This window comes from Oculina patagonica, chromosome 3, assembly GCF_052425735.1.
Source record: "Oculina patagonica isolate OP01 chromosome 3, crgOcupat, whole genome shotgun sequence".
NCBI classification, from domain to species: Eukaryota; Metazoa; Cnidaria; class Anthozoa; order Scleractinia; family Oculinidae; genus Oculina; species Oculina patagonica.
In genome coordinates this window covers 2487490-2505105 of record NC_135760.1, presented here as the reverse complement: position 1 = coordinate 2505105, position 17616 = coordinate 2487490, and the positions used below count along the sequence as shown (strand labels likewise).

Genomic DNA, 17616 nt, shown 5'->3' with positions numbered 1-17616 from the left:
GCTCGGGACCGTACTGGGCGAATATTGGCCCTTGGTCTTTTTTGTACGGACCTCGCTGCGCTCGATCCGTACTGTCAAGACCTCGGGCCATATTCGCCCAGTCGCCCTCGCGCGTGGTTAATAAGATATATTTATTCACCAACTTGATAATTAAGGATGGCGGGCATTTACGTCATTCAACACACGTAAAAAAGAAACGCTTTTTATTACTTTTTACGCGACAGTGGAAATCCACCTTTACCTGACTGGTGAACTCCTAAGGGAAGTCATGTTATCTGAGGATAGCATATTGACCAATGTATTGACTTCGTGCTAGATTATCCTGTCTTACTCCCTTACTTGGGTGGTGAGTTCCTTAGGGAACTAATGTTATACTGAACTAATTCTTACCTGGCTGGTGAGTTCCTTAGGGAACTCATGTTATCATAGGACAGCATATTGACCTCGTGCTGGATTATTCTGTCTTACCTGGCTGGTGAGTTCCTTAGGGAACTCATGTTATCATAGGACAGCATATTGACCTCGTGCTGGATTATTCTGTCTTACCTGGCTGGTGAGTTCCTTAGGGAAGTCATGTTATATGAGGTCAGCATATTGACCTCTACCTCGTTGCAGACGAACAAAACCCCTGTATAGCACTATACCGGGGTTTTGTTCGTCTGCAACGCAGGCTAATTGACCTCGTGCTGGATTATTCTGTCTTACCTGGCTGGTGAGTTCCTAAGGGAACTCATGTTATATGAGGTCAGCATCTTGACCACGTGCTGGATTATTCTGTCTTACCTGGCTGGTGAGTTCCTAAGGGAACTCATGTTATATGAGGTCAGCATTTTGACCACGTGCTGGATTATTTTGTTTTACCTGGCTGGCAAGTTCCTCAGTTAGGTGGTGACCTGGGCCGAGCTCGCGTACTTGAGTGAGTGATACTTTATTTAACCTCGGAATTCCATCAATTACATTGGTTTTCATGAAAGCCGAGTGAGATTTAAAAATTTAAATAGAGTTAAATAACACATAAATATTAGAGTGGGACAAGCTATCAATAAGAAGAAAGTAACATATCAAAGTCAATATCTTTCAGTCTTGTTACCTCTGTGAAGGCAGAATAAAAATGAGGTGATGACATGCAAGATCGAAAATGAAGCAAGAATTAAAAAGATTACGGCCGCACAATCGATGATCAAAATTTCATGCCATACCACGCGTTTTATCTTAATCAACGTCATTGCCATTTTGTCCAGCGTTCAAACGTTATTTATTTTTAATCTATACATTTGTATCCCCAAAACTGACAAGAAACGCGATGAATTACAAAAGAGTGCATCAATATTTTGAAGCATTTTTGAATTGTTGCTTTTGGGCGGTTTCCATGACAATGCATGTGCAAAAATTAGGCGGTAGAAAGCGCAACCATGCCGAGAGGCGTTGTCGCTATGTGATTTGTTCGCTAACTATTGGTCCATTCCTATTTTCCATATTCATGACCACGCAGATCCGAGGTGATTGTTTGTCAGTCAGAGAAGTTCGCGGACGGGATAAGATGTGAAGCTCTCCCTTCTTCACGAGAAGAAACTTTGTAGAAGAATATCGGAGGCAGTTGGGGAAGCAGTACTGCACCGTTCTACTATATGGTAAGTGTCTATTTCTTGGCGTTTACTTCAATTGAGAACGAGAATTTTCCCCAAAAAGCTATTCCAAACTCGAACACGTGCGCTTAATGAGTCGGTTTACTTTTCGTGTCGAAGTTCTTGTAAAACGTGCAATAGAAAGCAGGAACCATATAATTTTCATGAACCGTTATTTCATATCGTTATTAGCTATTTCATGAAAATATACTTTTATCAAACCTTGTTTTATCGACGCGCGTTTACCGTAACATTTCACTACTAGGAACTATGTTCACATCTTTAAAGATTTGTCTTACACTAGGGTTTGTTCCTAATATCCTGTTTATCTTTTCTATTTTCAGGGAATAAAAGTGCTGTAGTAAAGACACGAGAAGTGGGAAGAATTCAAGCATGGAAAAGTCCGAAGCTGGAGTGAATAACACAAAGATAAGAATTTTTATTGCATTTGAGAATTTAGTTACACTGAAACCTTTCCGGTAAGAAATGACAGTTTCGTACAATAGGATTGGGCGGGTGATACCATAAATTGCAGGCCAAAATAAACTGTATACTTTTGTCGGCGGAAACTTTATCATGATTTGCATTCGAGACATTCCGCTTGTAATTCTGCCATATTTTATCGGAAAGGTTAATAGAGCTTTCGCATTTAACATGTTTTCAGAGGCTTTGTATTCTTGAGCGATCACTGCAGTTATTTCACAAAACCCGCGAAAAAATTTGTAGGCAGAATGTAGTTTTCAAAAGAAAACAAAATTCAATGAAATTTGTATCTTATTGTCTAGTATCATTTCACGGGTTTAATCAAATCACTCTTAGATTTCTTGATGAGATTAAATTTCTCGACGTTTTTCGTACTGTACCATTTTTAAAATTACGATTTTTGCTGACTTTTTTCCGAAAGCTTTCGAACTGTGGTCGCTCAAGACTGCTCTGCTTTGAGAAATGTCATTAGAGTATTTTAAGGTGGCACTGCATGTTGAAATTAAACCGTGGTAGTAACTAGCCTTTGGTAACTATTGGTTACGAGATCAAACCAAGTCAACTCTGACAATCTTTAAACAAGAAGTTCCGCTATAAAAGGGATGCACCTCCCACATTTCACACTTCTTGAGCGCGAAATGCAAATTTGTACTCTTTGCATTCGTGGCACGTTGTGGTGCCGGTCCTTCGCTGAACATGCTTTGAATCTCATGAAACCAAAAAATCATAACAAAAATATGAAAACTTCACGTTAACGAATATTCCTAGCAAAAATGAAACACATTTTATCAGTAACAGTTGTGCAAAATACGCAGGTTGTTTACGCTTTGATGATTGACTGACAACTGGGCGTGAGAATGGCCGGCCGGCCCCTTTTATACTGGAACTTCTTGTTTAAATTATCCAGGCTTTGAAAATTTAATTTGTGACCAGAATTGTGTATGATTGATGGTATTGCCCTTATCCCAAATTAATAAATGACTGGTCGTTCAAATTGTTTCAATCTGGAACGCAATTAATGAGAACGTATTAGCACAATTATCAAACACTTTTATTTTTCATTATTGAATAGAAACTGTGAATCAAAATTGAAAGCCAAAAATGATATTAATTTTGTGTTTTTTGATCTAAAATTACGAAGCATTCCAAAGGAGGATTGAAAAAACCTTCGAATGTTTAAGAATTTCATTTCGCTCGTTTGCAATCTTTTCCCACTCGATTTAATATAAATTTGTTCTTAACTTACCTTGGTAAGCCTTAATATTTGGAACAATTGCTTACATGAGATAATATTGAAATTTAGTTTTTGATTCTTCCTTTAATTGTTTCATCGAATGCATTAGAATGCGCGCAAATTAATATCGGCGTACACTGTATATCTCACAATGCAGAGCCACCTTAAAATAAGATAACTCTAAGAGAGAATTTGAGGTTTCTGAAATGATTGACATATACTGAAAATAATTTTATCGGCTGATAAGTCAAGCATTTTCGTACGGAAAGCTTTCGCTTCCAAATTCAGTGTTGTTTGGGAGGGAAACTCTAGATTATGCAATATCAATCAGAAACCTACATTCTCTTGTCAATTAATTTTCAGTGAGGTTGTAAAGAAATTATGTCTGGTCTTATATGAGTAAAAACGATCGCGTCGAGTTACAAATGATCGCTCAATTTGTTTTTTGTTTCATTTGGCCAATTGGCAAACATTTGTCACCAAAATATTTACGAACGGTATAGAATAGCAATACATTTTGATGTGATAACCAGACATTAATCTTTAGAGCCTTACTGAATGTATCAGAGCTTTCGTCAAAACCAGTTTCTGAATGCTACACGGGACAAAATCTAGACTAGAACGCGCTAATGTTTTCGGAAAAAATATCTTTTAAATTTTGTTGAATAACTTTCAATCATTTATGCGACGGTTATGAAATTATTTGCACGAATGCTGCGCCTAATTTCAGCAGATTTTGCATGATATTTTTATTCCGCCTTGTTCTGTGTAGCAAACGCAAACGAACGGTTTTGATATTGCTCGCTTTAATTTCTCGAAGGTAACTTGGCAAGCTATAAACAATTTTTTTTTAAATTAAATTGGCTTATAATTTCTCGGATATGTCTATTTGTTTTTTTTTTCAATCGGCTAAAAATGACGGACGTTGCGGTATTTAGTTGTGAATAAAAAAGCACTAAAATTTTGACCAACTTTTTCCTTTCGTACTATATTTATGGCTTGCCTTTGCTATCTTCTTGAAATTTTATTTTTTTATGGTGATATTACGTTAAATAGTAATGCTTTGGATGGTGGGCAGCTAGAAATCCATTTACAGAAATATGAGTAGAGCAGGATAAAATTACTACAAATGCAAAGTTTCTGCACACTTGCTTGAACATTGAGGAGGTGGGGACATTTTGGAACCGTTATAGTTAAGATAGTTTATATAGTTGGGTCTTAGTCATCCGTCTATATAAACTTTCTTAAATATTTCAAATAAAAAGTGTTTTCACCCTCTCAATGTTGTACAGAAACGTTGCAGTTGTCCAAATTTTAACCTGCTCTTCTCATTTTTGTAAATAGATTTCTAGCTGCTCATCGTTCTAGGGATTACTATTTAACGAGATGTCATCATGAAATACACTATCTTGTGCACAAACAAGAGATTGGACTCGAAAATCAAATCGTTTAAAAATTATTGTATATTTGGCATCAAAAATTTTCAACCAGTTTGTGTACAAGATGGGGTATGTTGTAATGTTTTGGCGGGAAAAATTCAAGGGGGTACCACCCAAACTTTTTTGTCAGAAAAGTTGTCAGGGGAAACGCTGTGCAAATTTTTTAAAATTTTCCCGCCAAAAGTCTTAGTATATAGAGGAAAAATTTTCTTGACACCTTTTTATTAATATAATTGAATTTCAATTAACTTATTAAGTTATAAATGAAGTGAATAAAAAGTAATTGCTACACAAACACTTGTTTGTATTTATTGTCTGAGTATTTTAAAGTAATAAATGAAATAAAGACACGAGAAAATTGTACACTTTATTGACTTGTCTCAATTAGAATATAAATAAAATAATACACGAAAAAGAACTGACAAAGCAAATTCAGTTTATTAATAACACTACACCGTACAATGGTATAAATATTTTTTTTTAAAAAAATGTGGGGAATAATATTGGGGTTTATATATATATTTTTGGGGGGAAAAAAAAAAAAAATAAAAAAAAAAAAAAAAAAAAAAAAAAAAAAAAAAGGCGCAGCGTATTATAAGCGCCTGTATTTTTCTAAGTTTTTTGGCGGGAAAATTAAATTTTTCAACATGGGTTACCATGAATTAAAATCAAAGCATACAACATAATTGCGTACAAAACTCTATATTAACAGCTTCTAAGCAGTGTTTTGGCAAATAAAACAAGACAATTATCTTCAATACACTACATTGAAGGCAATAAAGCTGCATGAAAACCCTAAAATTTTCTCGTGAAAAATATTTCAGAACAGAATTTGGCAAAAACTAGGTCGTTTTGATAGCCACAACGAAGAAATAAAATGTTTTATAAATTTTGGCTACCAAGAAACCGTGCTTTATCGCTAAGTTTGCAAACTATACATGGTTTGTATGGAAATTCAAAACGGTAAAAAAATTACATAAAATTAAACTTAGCGAAATGTTTGCTGTCAAAATTTCCGTTCTGGTCATGTTATAGCGAGCAAGCGTTTCCTACTAGCCAAAACACATCAAAATTAATAAAGCTCGCTTCTCTCTCGTAAATGATTCTGCAAGCTCGAACGAATGCTCGAATAAGGGCGACTTTAAAGTTATTTGCCTCTAAAAATAATTTAAACCTCGATAATTGACAAACGTCAATGCAATCAGAAATTGCTCCGTGTGGAAAATATCAACAATAGCTATACTGTTTTGCGAATAAAATTTCAAACTGCAGAGTCACTCTACAAAGAGAGAAAGCAAGCCGAACTGGTACTTCTTGAACGAAATTTCAGAAACAAAAATCAGGGCCAAAAATTTAGCAGACAAGACAATTAGAATTCGTAAATAAATTTTCTAAGCCCTGCAGAAAACAGTGGCCTTTAACGTTTTGACGCGATAAAAAATTCAAAGGAGCTAATTAAATATAAGACGGTAAATTGCGCGCAAAACTTAATGCAAAAATAAAACGTTAAATCAGATATTCTTGGGCCTAAGCGGTTAATGCTTATCCAAATCGTGAAATGTAACTTGTTTTTTGAAGAACTTGTCGAGCAAATATTACATCTAACTATCTGTCCTACTTTGACTTGTCCCTTGTTTCGTATTTCCTCAAGTGTCTTGTCTTCGGTTTCTTCCTTTTATTTCTTTTTTCCACCTTCACTGTAGCGCCTTTATCCTAAAGCCTGTCTTGAACATCGTTATTTCGGAATTCCTGTAAGAAATATAAATGAAAATTCATTTACTAAATACGGTTTTTAATAGTTCCTTTGTCTTGACAAGCCAAAGCATTAAGCCTGGTTTTCACTAGCGACGCAAGCACAAGCGCAAGGATAACAGCTCTTATTTCACCGTGCGTGAAAACGGCTTCGACGCAAGCAAAAGCAAAAGCACAAGCGTATTGCATTTTGATGCCGGCAAGCACAAGCGCAAGGGTCAAAGTTTTTCCTTTCATGCTTGCACTTATGCTTGCGTCGCGAGTGAAAACCAGGCTTTAAACTTCGGAGCGTTGTGTTATAGCAATGGTGCATCCAGATGATTACTTCTTCCAAAAACATACTCAATTTCTCAAAACACCGCAGCCATCTTTAATGAAATATGAGGCAATTGAAGATTCTGGCATTCTAAAATACTAAATTGAATTGCATAGTCGACTTAAAAAAAATCCATTCAGCCGTCTGGTTTCAAAGTAAAGCATGTGAAAAATTGTGAAAATTGGCATGTTTATGCCATGACTAACTGTCCCTAGAATTTTGAGCCCCATGTAACGCGGGCTTTAAAACTCAAAATTTTACAAAGAATGTATGAGCTTATTAGGTTCTTTCGCCAACCAGCAAATTGCAGTTTTTGAAAGCCAATATCTTCAATATTACACGCAAAGAAAGCAAACATTTTGCCGATTACTAAATCTCACAATCTCACAAGTTCTCTATACGTTTGAAGTCAATTTGTTAAATAGCATAATGCCTCAGTTCTCTACGCAAAGTCCTGTGCTAATGTGACAAAATGGAAACACTGTCATCAACAAACGGATCCGCTTATGCATTTGTTTTGATACAAAAAAACTGATTCTTACCTGGCAAAGCACACAGAACAGAACCATACAATCCAGTATGTACTTCATGTAAGCGAGGGCAATCCATGAGATCCGAGCACAAAGTGACTGTAAGATAGAAAAAGGGAATCAGTTCGTGTCAACATAACTTTCTTAAGCCTACCGTTCTTTTAAGGTACCCTCTAATAATCCTTCTTCTAGCAGTTTAATCATTTTAACAAGCCCCTCCTCCAAGAAGGTCGATAATTAATGATAATTTGTGAACATGAAAACAAGTAAACTTTACGATTCAATGTTATACACCCATTTTAGTTACCATTTTCTGAAAATGAGCTTCTAATCGGCACTAAAACAATAAAAATTTATTTATATTTCTTTTGTATGAGGTTAACAGATATGCGGTTTAAGATAAGCCCCCTCCCCACCCCTCAGAACGTGGCTATATATAGCTTTTGAGTTACCCAAACTTTCTTTCCGAATTCAACAAGCAAATATAGCTTTTGAGTTACCCAAACTTTCTTTCCGAATTCAACAAGCAACGAAGCTCAAATGATCAAATCAAATGATCCTTGTGCTATCTCGTGCCATAAAATTCCCTGGTCTTCTTCTAACAACATAGCATTCCCTTGAGTTGTAGAGGCGAAAAAAACTCGCGAGGTAGCGAAATTGAATTGGAATTTGGATAATTTTCTCGAAGTAGATTTGAAATCTGGAGTACCAGGTAGAGAAAAACCCTCGTGACAGAGAGACAACGAACAATGAACTCTGATACGGAGTCAACTGACCCGAAGCAAATTGGTGAGAGGGTTGCCATATCACGGTGGACGGGGGGGGGGGGGGGGGGGGTAGGGGGTCTAAAATTCAATGAACAATTAACTATGAAACGGAGTCAAACCCTGAGCATATTGATGAGAGGGTCTCGCTTGCCATATCACGGTAGGGAGGTGGAGGGGGAGGGGTTGTAGGGGGTCTAAAATTCAATAAACAATTAACTATGATACGGAGTCAAACCCTGAGCATATTGATGAGAGGGTCTCGCTTTCCATATCACGGTAGGGAGGTGGACGGGGGGGGGGGGTGGTAGGGGGTCTAAAATTCAATGAACAATTAACTATGATACGGAGTCAAACCCTGAGCATATTGATGAGAGGGTCTCGCTTGCCATATCACGGCAGGGAGGTGGAAGGGGAGGGGGTGGTAGGGGGTCTAAAATTCAATGAACAATTAACTATGATACGGAGTCAAACCCTGAGCATATTGATGAGGGGTTCTCGCTTTCCATATCACGGTAGGGAGGTGGACTGGGGGGAGGGGTGGTAGGGGGTCTAAAATTCAATGAACAATTAACTATGATACGGAGTCAAACCCTGAGCATATTGATGAGGGGTTCTCGCTTTCCATATCACGGTAGGGAGGTGGACGGGGGGGGGGGGTGGTAGGGGGTCTAAAATTCAATGAACAATTAACTATGATACGGAGTCAAACCCTGAGCATATTGATGAGAGGGTCTCACTTGCCATACTCCGGTAGGGAGGTGGAGGGGGGAGGGGGTGGTAGGGGGTCTAAAATTCAATGAACAATTAACTATGATACGGAGTCAAACCCTGAGCATATTGATTAGAGGGTCTCTCTTGCCATACCACGGTAGGGAGGTGGAGGGGGGAGGGGGTGGTAGGGGGTCTAAACTTCAATGAACAATTAACTATGATACGGAGTCAAACCCTGAGCATATTTATGAGAGGTTCTCGCTTTCCATATCACGGTAGGGAGGTGGAGGGGGGAGGGGGTGGTAGGGGGTCTAAAATTCAATAAACAATTAACTATGATAATAATAATAACAGTTCTTAGCACGCACTTTACATACGTCTCAGTGCGTTTACATTTGAAATTTAAAAGTAAAAATATAAAAACCCGATTTAAATTACAATCAGATAAAAATACGCTAAGGATAACCAAATTTAATTACAATTGATAAAAAAATAAAAATAAAAATGACAATAAAAACATGGCGAACTTGTTAAAAATATATCGACCTAAATACGAAGTCAAACCCTGAGCATATTGATTAGAGGGTCTCACTTGCCATACCACGGTAGGGAGGTGGAGGGGGGAGGGGTGCATGGTAGGGGGTCTAAAATTCAATAAACAATTAACTATGATACGGAGTCAAACCCTGAGCATATTGATGAGAGGGTCTCACTTGCCATATCACGGCAGGGAGGTGGAGGGGGGAGGGGTGGTAGGGGGTCTAAAATTCAATAAACAATTAACTATGATACGGAGTCAAACCCTGAGCATATTGATTAGAGGGTCTCACTTGCCATACCACGGTAGGGAGGTGGAGGGGGGAGGGGGTGGTAGGGGGTCTAAACTTCAATAAACAATTAACTATGATACGTAGTCAAACCCTGAGCATATTGATGAGAGGGTCTCACTTGCCATACCACGGCAGGGAGGTGGAGGGGGGAGGGGTGGTAGGGGGTCTAAAATTCAATGAACAATTAACTATGATACGGAGTCAAACCCTGAGCATATTGATGAGAGGGTCTCGCTTGCCATATCACGGTAGGGAGGTGGAGGGGGGGGGGAGGGTGGTAGGGGGTCTAAAATTCAATGAACAATTAACTATGATACGGAGTCAAACCCTGAGCATATTGATGAGAGGGTCTTGCTTGCCATACCACGGGAGGGAGGTGGAGGGGAGAGGGGCACGGGGTCTGATATTTAATGAACAATGAAGTTTGATAGAGTCAAACCCGGAGCATATTGGTGATAAGGTAGCGCTTACAATGCTATGGTAAGTTGAGGGGAGGGGGGATGGGGATTTAAAATTATTGCTACCTATATTGTATTTCCCGGTTTTTGCGACATCCTTAAAAGTTCCTTCCCCATGGTGCTTTTTCCGTTGCAAAATTGTACACAACGTCAATGCTGAGAATCTTTTTTCTCCCCAAATTCTCTCGTTTTCCGCCACCTCGGGAATTTAAAATCCGATAGTTTCCCATCCCCATTACACCTGGGTTCTCCCCCTTACCTCTCCTCCCTCACGTACTCAAAACAGCGCAGTATAGCTGAAACACCATTAAAGTTACTCCGTCAATTGGCTTTAAAACTATTTGTATTGTAAAACGGTCAATGCAAGATAGTTGAACAATTAACTTAGAGCTAATGACTTACCATTGTTCATCTATATCAACTCGATGCCCACGATGGTTTAATTTATCAGTTTGCTTAGCACAGGGATACCAATCTACAAAGAAATAAAAAAGACAATGTAAGTGATGATTTTCGTATAAAGGAGCCAAAACAAACTGACAATGAGCTATAAATACAGATATAGAAATGGAAAACAATTTAGTTATATGGTCTGTCTGGTGTTTGGAGTCTTCGAATGTTTTACGGACAATCATTATGGCATTTCTCTCTTGTTTCCGTTTATTTCATTTTGTCAATTGCCATTAAATTGTAATAAACAAGACATAATCACACCTTATTTAATGCAGAGAAAACAAAATGATTGGACACGAAGTAACAGTGCTTAAAACACTGATACAATATTGTAAAAGTACATATACTCAAAAGAATACGGTTTCAGCTTTGGATCGAATTCACGTCTAGTAGCATTAACGTAGCCGATTAACAAACCAATGTCATCATTTAATTGTACAATATTTCTTTGGCAAATACAAGTTCACTGGCCAGTTGAGGTTGCAGGAATATAATTATTCCATTTAATTGAGGTGGAATCAGATATTATTAGATACGTTTATACCCAAATTCCCCAACCTCTCCCCACCCCTCCTCCACTCCCTCGACACTCAGATATTTGGACGCATTGTGATTTGAAAGACCTCTTGCTTCTAGATGCATTACTCAATAGAGCAGTTTTCAATTGAGTGTCGTAAAACCAAAACCAAAGTAATTACTCTGGCCAATCAAAAAGGAAACAGACAATCCAGTGAACCAATCAAAACTCGAAGCAAATACATGTCGCCGGCACGAAGCGCGGGAAAACGTGCGCGAGCGAGACACGATTGGTTTTGGTTTTACTCCTGATTGGCTGAGAAAGTGGCGCGAGATTTTTAAGCCAATCACTAAGCGTAGTAATGCAAAACCAAAGCAAACGCAATTAACTTTCGACACTCAAGTGAAAACCGCTCTAGTTCTCAGAATATAACATTTAACATTCAGTAAGTACCAAATATTTATATTTTGCGTTTTGGACTAATTTAGACATAGTACTGAAGTTACCTGAAGTAATTGTGTCATCGATGACCTCTTTGAAATCTCATTTTCCACCCATTTCCATTCCTGGAAGAAAAGGATAAAAAACGTTTAAGCAAATGATTTAAACAATGATGAAATTATTTTCTTCTTTATCTAGAGGCAAGCGAGGCAAGCGCGAGGCAAGCGTGGCCGAGTGGTTTAGGGCGCTGGTGTTGTAATCCGGAGGTCCCCGGTTCAAGACCTGCCCTTGCCACTAGCTGGATTTGTTTCTCGGTTGTCCCGAGTTCAAACCCTCGACCACGCTTTGTATATAGCCAACTGGTCTGCCTCCTGCCAGTTGGGATTTTTAACCTTGTTATGTTCATTTAAAAATTATTTGTTTCCTCTGTTTCAGTGGCATGCCTGTAAACTAGCTATCTCGTTGAGATATGAAGCTAAGTGCATGACCACTATAAACATTTATACCATGCCATAGAAAATACAGCCAATCAGAATACAGGAAAGCCGTTGTATATTCGACGGTATTCAACCCAACCTTCCCATCGTGCGCTGCGATCTTATTCTCGATGAAATTTAGTGAGCGTATTTTCTATGGCATGGTATAAAATAGTTACACAACATTTCTCGTGGTATACTATGGAATATCCCACTTGTCACTTGTATTTTCTTCGTATACACACTCGCCTAAAGGCTCGTGTGTATACCGAGAAAATACAAGTGACTCGTGGGATATTCCATAGTATACCACTCGAAAGCGTTGCATAACTAGTATATATTTAATTTTTAAATTTAATTTTTAATTTTTAGAGTAGGCTTTGCTGCACCCCCCTCAAATTATAACGGACTTTATTAGAGAAATATATGCGAATATTTGACTCTGTTCTTATTTGTTTTTCTGCCTTGTTTCAACGAAAGGTGCCTAGTAGATTGACAGAAAGGCCTGCAATTCACCGGCACCCACCCTCCCTCCCCCTGAGGGCCCCTGGCCCAGGAGGGTAGGTGGAGTGCCTTGTCATCCACGGTCACAGCTATTAAAGCTGTCACAAGGTTGCGGTCAGCTGGATTCAGATGCCAAAAAACATGACAATCATGACAACAATACCATGTCATTTGTGTGACTGGCAAAGTATGTTAAAAGTGACCCAACCTGACTATGACCGCCCCTCTAGCAAGCCAGCTATTCAATTCCTGAGCCTGGGTTCCTTAGGGCTGTTAGGTCTTTGACTCAGCTGTCCGGCACAACCTTGGGTGAAGGACTATCCCACCCTACCCTATCCCCCCCCCCCCCCCACCTCACTTTTTGCGCGCGGGACTGGCCTTCAAGCACGGATCCCGGAATCCACCTTTTGTCAGATCAGTGTAGATATAAACATATAATAATACACTCCCAAAAACAAAAACTGTTTGAATATTAATCGTATCTATAACAAAATTCTCGATTTTGATTGGTTCTGCGCGCGCCTATTTGTCGCGTAATCGGCGCGCGATCACGTGGGTGTCCAATTACAGGTATCCAATTTGAGCAACTTCAAATTGGATACCTGTAATTGAACACCTACGCCATCCGCGCGTCAATCACGCGCATTTGAATGGGGTTTTTCTTGCTGTTTTCTAACTTTTTGTGCAACGAATTGAATTTACCTTTGACTTTTTCTTACAGAAAAGGTTCCTAAAGACTTCCCAACCTCCAATTTTGTTATTGACACGATTAATTAGTAATTGGACCTCGTGTCGTACAATTCAGAGAGTAATCGTGCTCGTAACTTCAAATCGTCCTCGCGCTGCGCGCTCGGCCGATTTCGAAATAACTCGCCCGATTAATAATGGTAATAGGACTGAGTGGAGTCCAATTCGGTCTGTAATCATACGAGTGATTAACAAAATCGGACGACCGCGTAGCGGGAGTCCGATTTGTTATCACGAGTATGATTACAGACTGAATTGGACGACACTCAGTCCTGTTACCAATTAATCATAACCATTACAATTTCCGAGAAAAACAAACACGTTTATTTGAGTAAGAGATTTTAATTTCAACTATTCAAAAGCATAACAATTACAGACCTCGATGAAAAAACGATGAAAAGTTCACCTGAGATCGAATAAAGACAAAAACCACTCAGTCGAATCGGTTACTTAGCAACAAAAAGAGAATTTGAAATTTACGTCATGCATTCCGTCAAATGTCATTCAATCAAAAATCAACCAAGCGCAACCACCAAGGAACGAAAAATCTTGGTAAAACGGCGCCATGTGAAGTTCACAGATTACAAAAGTACAGTATTTTTTCAAAGTACAGCTGTCTCAAGGAGCTAAAATTTATACAACAACTCTCTCAAGAAACTTTAAACGTAATCAGTTGGTTAGTCCGAGTCAGAGTCGATGATTACATGCCTCTTCCGACGTTTTTGGCTTTGCAAGGAACGATCTGAAGAAGACACGTTGTTTGTGTTGAACACACACTGGTTGAAGACTTGAAACGGCGCCTGTTGAAGATGGTTTGTGGCCATTGTGACGGAATACGATGGTGCCGTGAAAGGATTAGCGGGGATGTTTTCTTTCGCGTTCAATGCTTCTTGGCACGGCTCTGGACGATTGAAAGAACGAACTGCTGATGTTGACGCTTGGACAGGAGCTGACGAAGTCGACGACGGTGCTGTATACCCGCTTGTAATGTGTGATAACTGCCTTCGTTCGCTTTCGCTGGTTTGGTCGTAATCATCTAAAGATGACTCTCTGGCATGCCCGGTGACTTGGATGATTTTGTGACGTGGTTGACCTGCTTCCTTTAATTTCGCTACGACCGTCTTTCTTGTGGAATGGTTTGTAATTTTCTTCGTACAACCCTCTGGCAAACAGCTAGCCACGGACTTCATAATTTGGCTGATTCGATGCTCCCCCATTCTTGACTTTGCGTACCAAACATTTGAATTTGGCCTAGGGATGATCGCGAGGTACAGTGGACCGGAATTCTTAAGTTGTTGGGGTCGACGTTCAAGCCATTCTTCAAAAAGTCGCACTGGATCTCTATCACCGCCGTCGGTTGACCACATTTGCTGCGGAGAGCTTCGGGTTTTGTTTCTCAATCCGCCTTGTCTCGTTTTGGTTGGATTTTCTTCAAACTGGACACATTTGTCACCATCTGCCATTTCCACGATGGAGAAATCTTCAACGTAGGCGTTATAGTGGTCCTGGCGACCTCTAAAACCCAAGTGCTCTGCGAGATTCTTGAAATTTACGTTTGTCAGGGCAAGACCACTGTGGCTTCCAAGTTGACCTTCCCTTCAAAAGATTTCTTCTTCATCTCGACTGTAGGGTTGAGCCCTGTTGGGCCGTTTCCCTTTGCCTTGGTGGCGGAGGGACTTTGCTTTCGAATTTAGAGTCTCTTGAGACTTTTTGAACTCTCGCCCGCTGATGATGGATGCGGAGTAATCTTTTTGACGAAGATACCGGTCGAGTGATGCTTGCATTACGCGAAGCGAATCAGGCTCGTATTCTGACCCGTCCTTTTTTCTGACTTCTGCGTAGAATTTTGTCAGAATTACATCCAAATCTTGTGGACTGAAGCTCTCCATTTTATTATCGACGTTACGAGCGAGACACCATTTTTGCCACACTGTCAGCCATGTTTGGGTTGTTCGCTTCGTGTTCTTGCTTGCAGCCGACTCGTTTATCTCTGTTATTTCTTCGTTTGACACTACAGGAAAACGGGACTGGTCTTCTTCTTCAATTTGTGGAACCAAGTTTAACGTCTCTGAAATGTTTTCAGCTGGAGTGGACTTTTGCTGTTGCAATTCTTCCGTTCGTTGCATTTCTGCGGACATAGACGGTGCGGCGGTCACTACGGACTGTGTTTCTTGTAATGTTGTTGACAATTCTCCAAACAAACTAGCTTCACTTTCCCAAAATGACTGTGGAAATAACTCAAAACTGACATTGGGGAAAATATCTCCAGTGGAGACATTGTCTAAAGTAAGAAATTCCTCCATTTTGGAAATCCCCAGTTTTAGAGGGTAAGTTGTAGTTGCTATGGATACTGTCATCAGTCCTGTGATTGGTGTATTTAATTTACTTTGCTTATTATGATTGGCTGTTGTAACTGTCCGATTACAGGTGTCCGATTACAGCCAACTGTCCGATTACACTGTCCGATTACAACTCTACAGAATAATTATTGAAAAATAAAGCAGTTTTTTCACCAATCACATTCAAGGAAATTGTAATGGTTATGATTACTCCCTGAATTGTACTCCACTCTGTCCAATTACTATTACGAACGTATATGAAATCAAATCCAAATCCAGCAATCTTCATTGAAACCAGCCGTAAGGATTAGATTTAATTAAGAAACTGCGATGACATCAGTATGCCGAAGAATCAGGGACTAACTGAGTGAAAGTAAAAAACGACCAGTTTTACAGAACATACTTGGAAATCTGCTGTTGAATTTATGACCAAATTCGTAGTACGTAAAATACATCACATCCCTCTATAATTTAAATTTGCTGCCAAAGAATACTAAGGAATGTCAAATGGGGTCAATCCTAGATGGGTAAAATTCCAAAATGTAACACACATCTTTGTTTGACAAGTAATACATATTAACACAGTCAAGTGCGCGTTAGCTCTTAACTTCATATATCTTACTTTGAATATTTTGTACGACCTTTCCCCAAGAAAACGGTAAGCTAAATCGTAAGTTACGCTTACAAATTATAAATTACTTAAGTAGGCAGTTCTTACCTTTTTAAAGTGGACCCAAACTCCATTGAGTGGGAATAAACTGCAATAACTTTGGTTTCTCCGAAGCACGTGCTTGAAAAGTTTGCTTGAAGCCAAGTTCTTGCTGCACGTTTTTGTGTTTCATAACATTTCCAAAGGTATGAGCAATCCCAAACCAAAGCTCAGTCCTTTCCCGTAGCAATAGACGATAGCAAAGATATATTTCCTGGATTTCTGTTGCTTGAGTTTTAAAACTTGGATCAACGTTCGACCAAAGATAACAACGCGACACTTCTTTGGTAATATGAATAATTTGCAATTTAAATTTTCAAACGTATGCGACCACGCACCGAATAGTTTTCTTATGAATTTTTCATTGGTTTGTCTTCACACAAAAATGAAAATGATTACGGGAAAATACCTTTGCTTCGAACCATGGGAAAATAAGTTTTAAAAGTAACAGTTTTAAAAAAAATAATCTTCTTGAATCATCTTTAATTTCATTCAAGCTGAATCGACTCAGGGACTAATTAAAGTCTATTTATACTCTTTCAGGCAGGATTAGTTTATTTTATATCTAAGTAGAAACGTTAAATGCTGTTTTAGCTTATTTCTTTAAAGTAATGACACAAAGATGAGGGTAGCAAAGGGTTTTTGCGTGACGCGTGATGAAGGCAAAAATAAATGCGTGACGCGGGAAAATAACTAAAAGAGAAACGTGATTCGTGAATATATGAATGCATGTGACGCGTGATTTGTCTCGTAGGATATGCGTGACTCGTGAATTATTTGTTTCATTTCGTGAAAATTTCAAGTTTTTCTGAGGTTTTCCAACTTTTCCAACGTCGACATCATCTGGAAAACACAGACAAAGATTTGAAATGTCATTTTCGGCCACTTCCGTCACGCTCAAGTATTGTGAAATACTCTAGGTACCAGACCTCGAAGACACCGCGGCAGAACGCACTGCGCATGGGTGGAAAATTAACATCCGGTCAGTTTTGTATTTCCGGTTGACTATGTAATCCAGTCGCGTAAATACAAAATTCCCGTCGCGCGAAGTTTAAACACAAAACTTAAGAAATAGCAAAGAAACTTAAGGAAAAGAATGGTCTCTTTCAAAAGTTTATTTATTTTTGTAGCTTCATACTTTTGCACCATGGGGTTTCCTGCTTGCACCAACATTGAAAATGATGCTTGAAGTTTGCAGGTCGCTAGCGCTCGACAGTCGACAGCAGCAATTCGTTTTCACGGTTTCTATTACTTTTCCCGCTTTAAATTGCTCGCAAATAAAGTG

The 17616-nt window shown here is 39.0% G+C and overlaps 1 long non-coding RNA gene and 1 pseudogene across 1 annotated transcript; both read right to left on the bottom strand.

Annotated features, from left to right (window-relative positions):
* Positions 1 to 5893: 5893 nt before the first annotated feature.
* On the bottom strand, positions 5894 to 16593 carry LOC144646261 (uncharacterized). The gene is made up of 5 exons (XR_013569377.1): positions 16341 to 16593; positions 11622 to 11681; positions 10548 to 10620; positions 7392 to 7478; positions 5894 to 6530 (listed from the first exon to the last, which is right to left on the bottom strand). It is a non-coding gene; the product is annotated as an uncharacterized LOC144646261 (long non-coding RNA).
* LOC144646192 (uncharacterized protein KIAA1958-like) lies at positions 13419 to 15635 on the bottom strand (annotated as a pseudogene).
* Positions 16594 to 17616: the final 1023 nt, after the last annotated feature.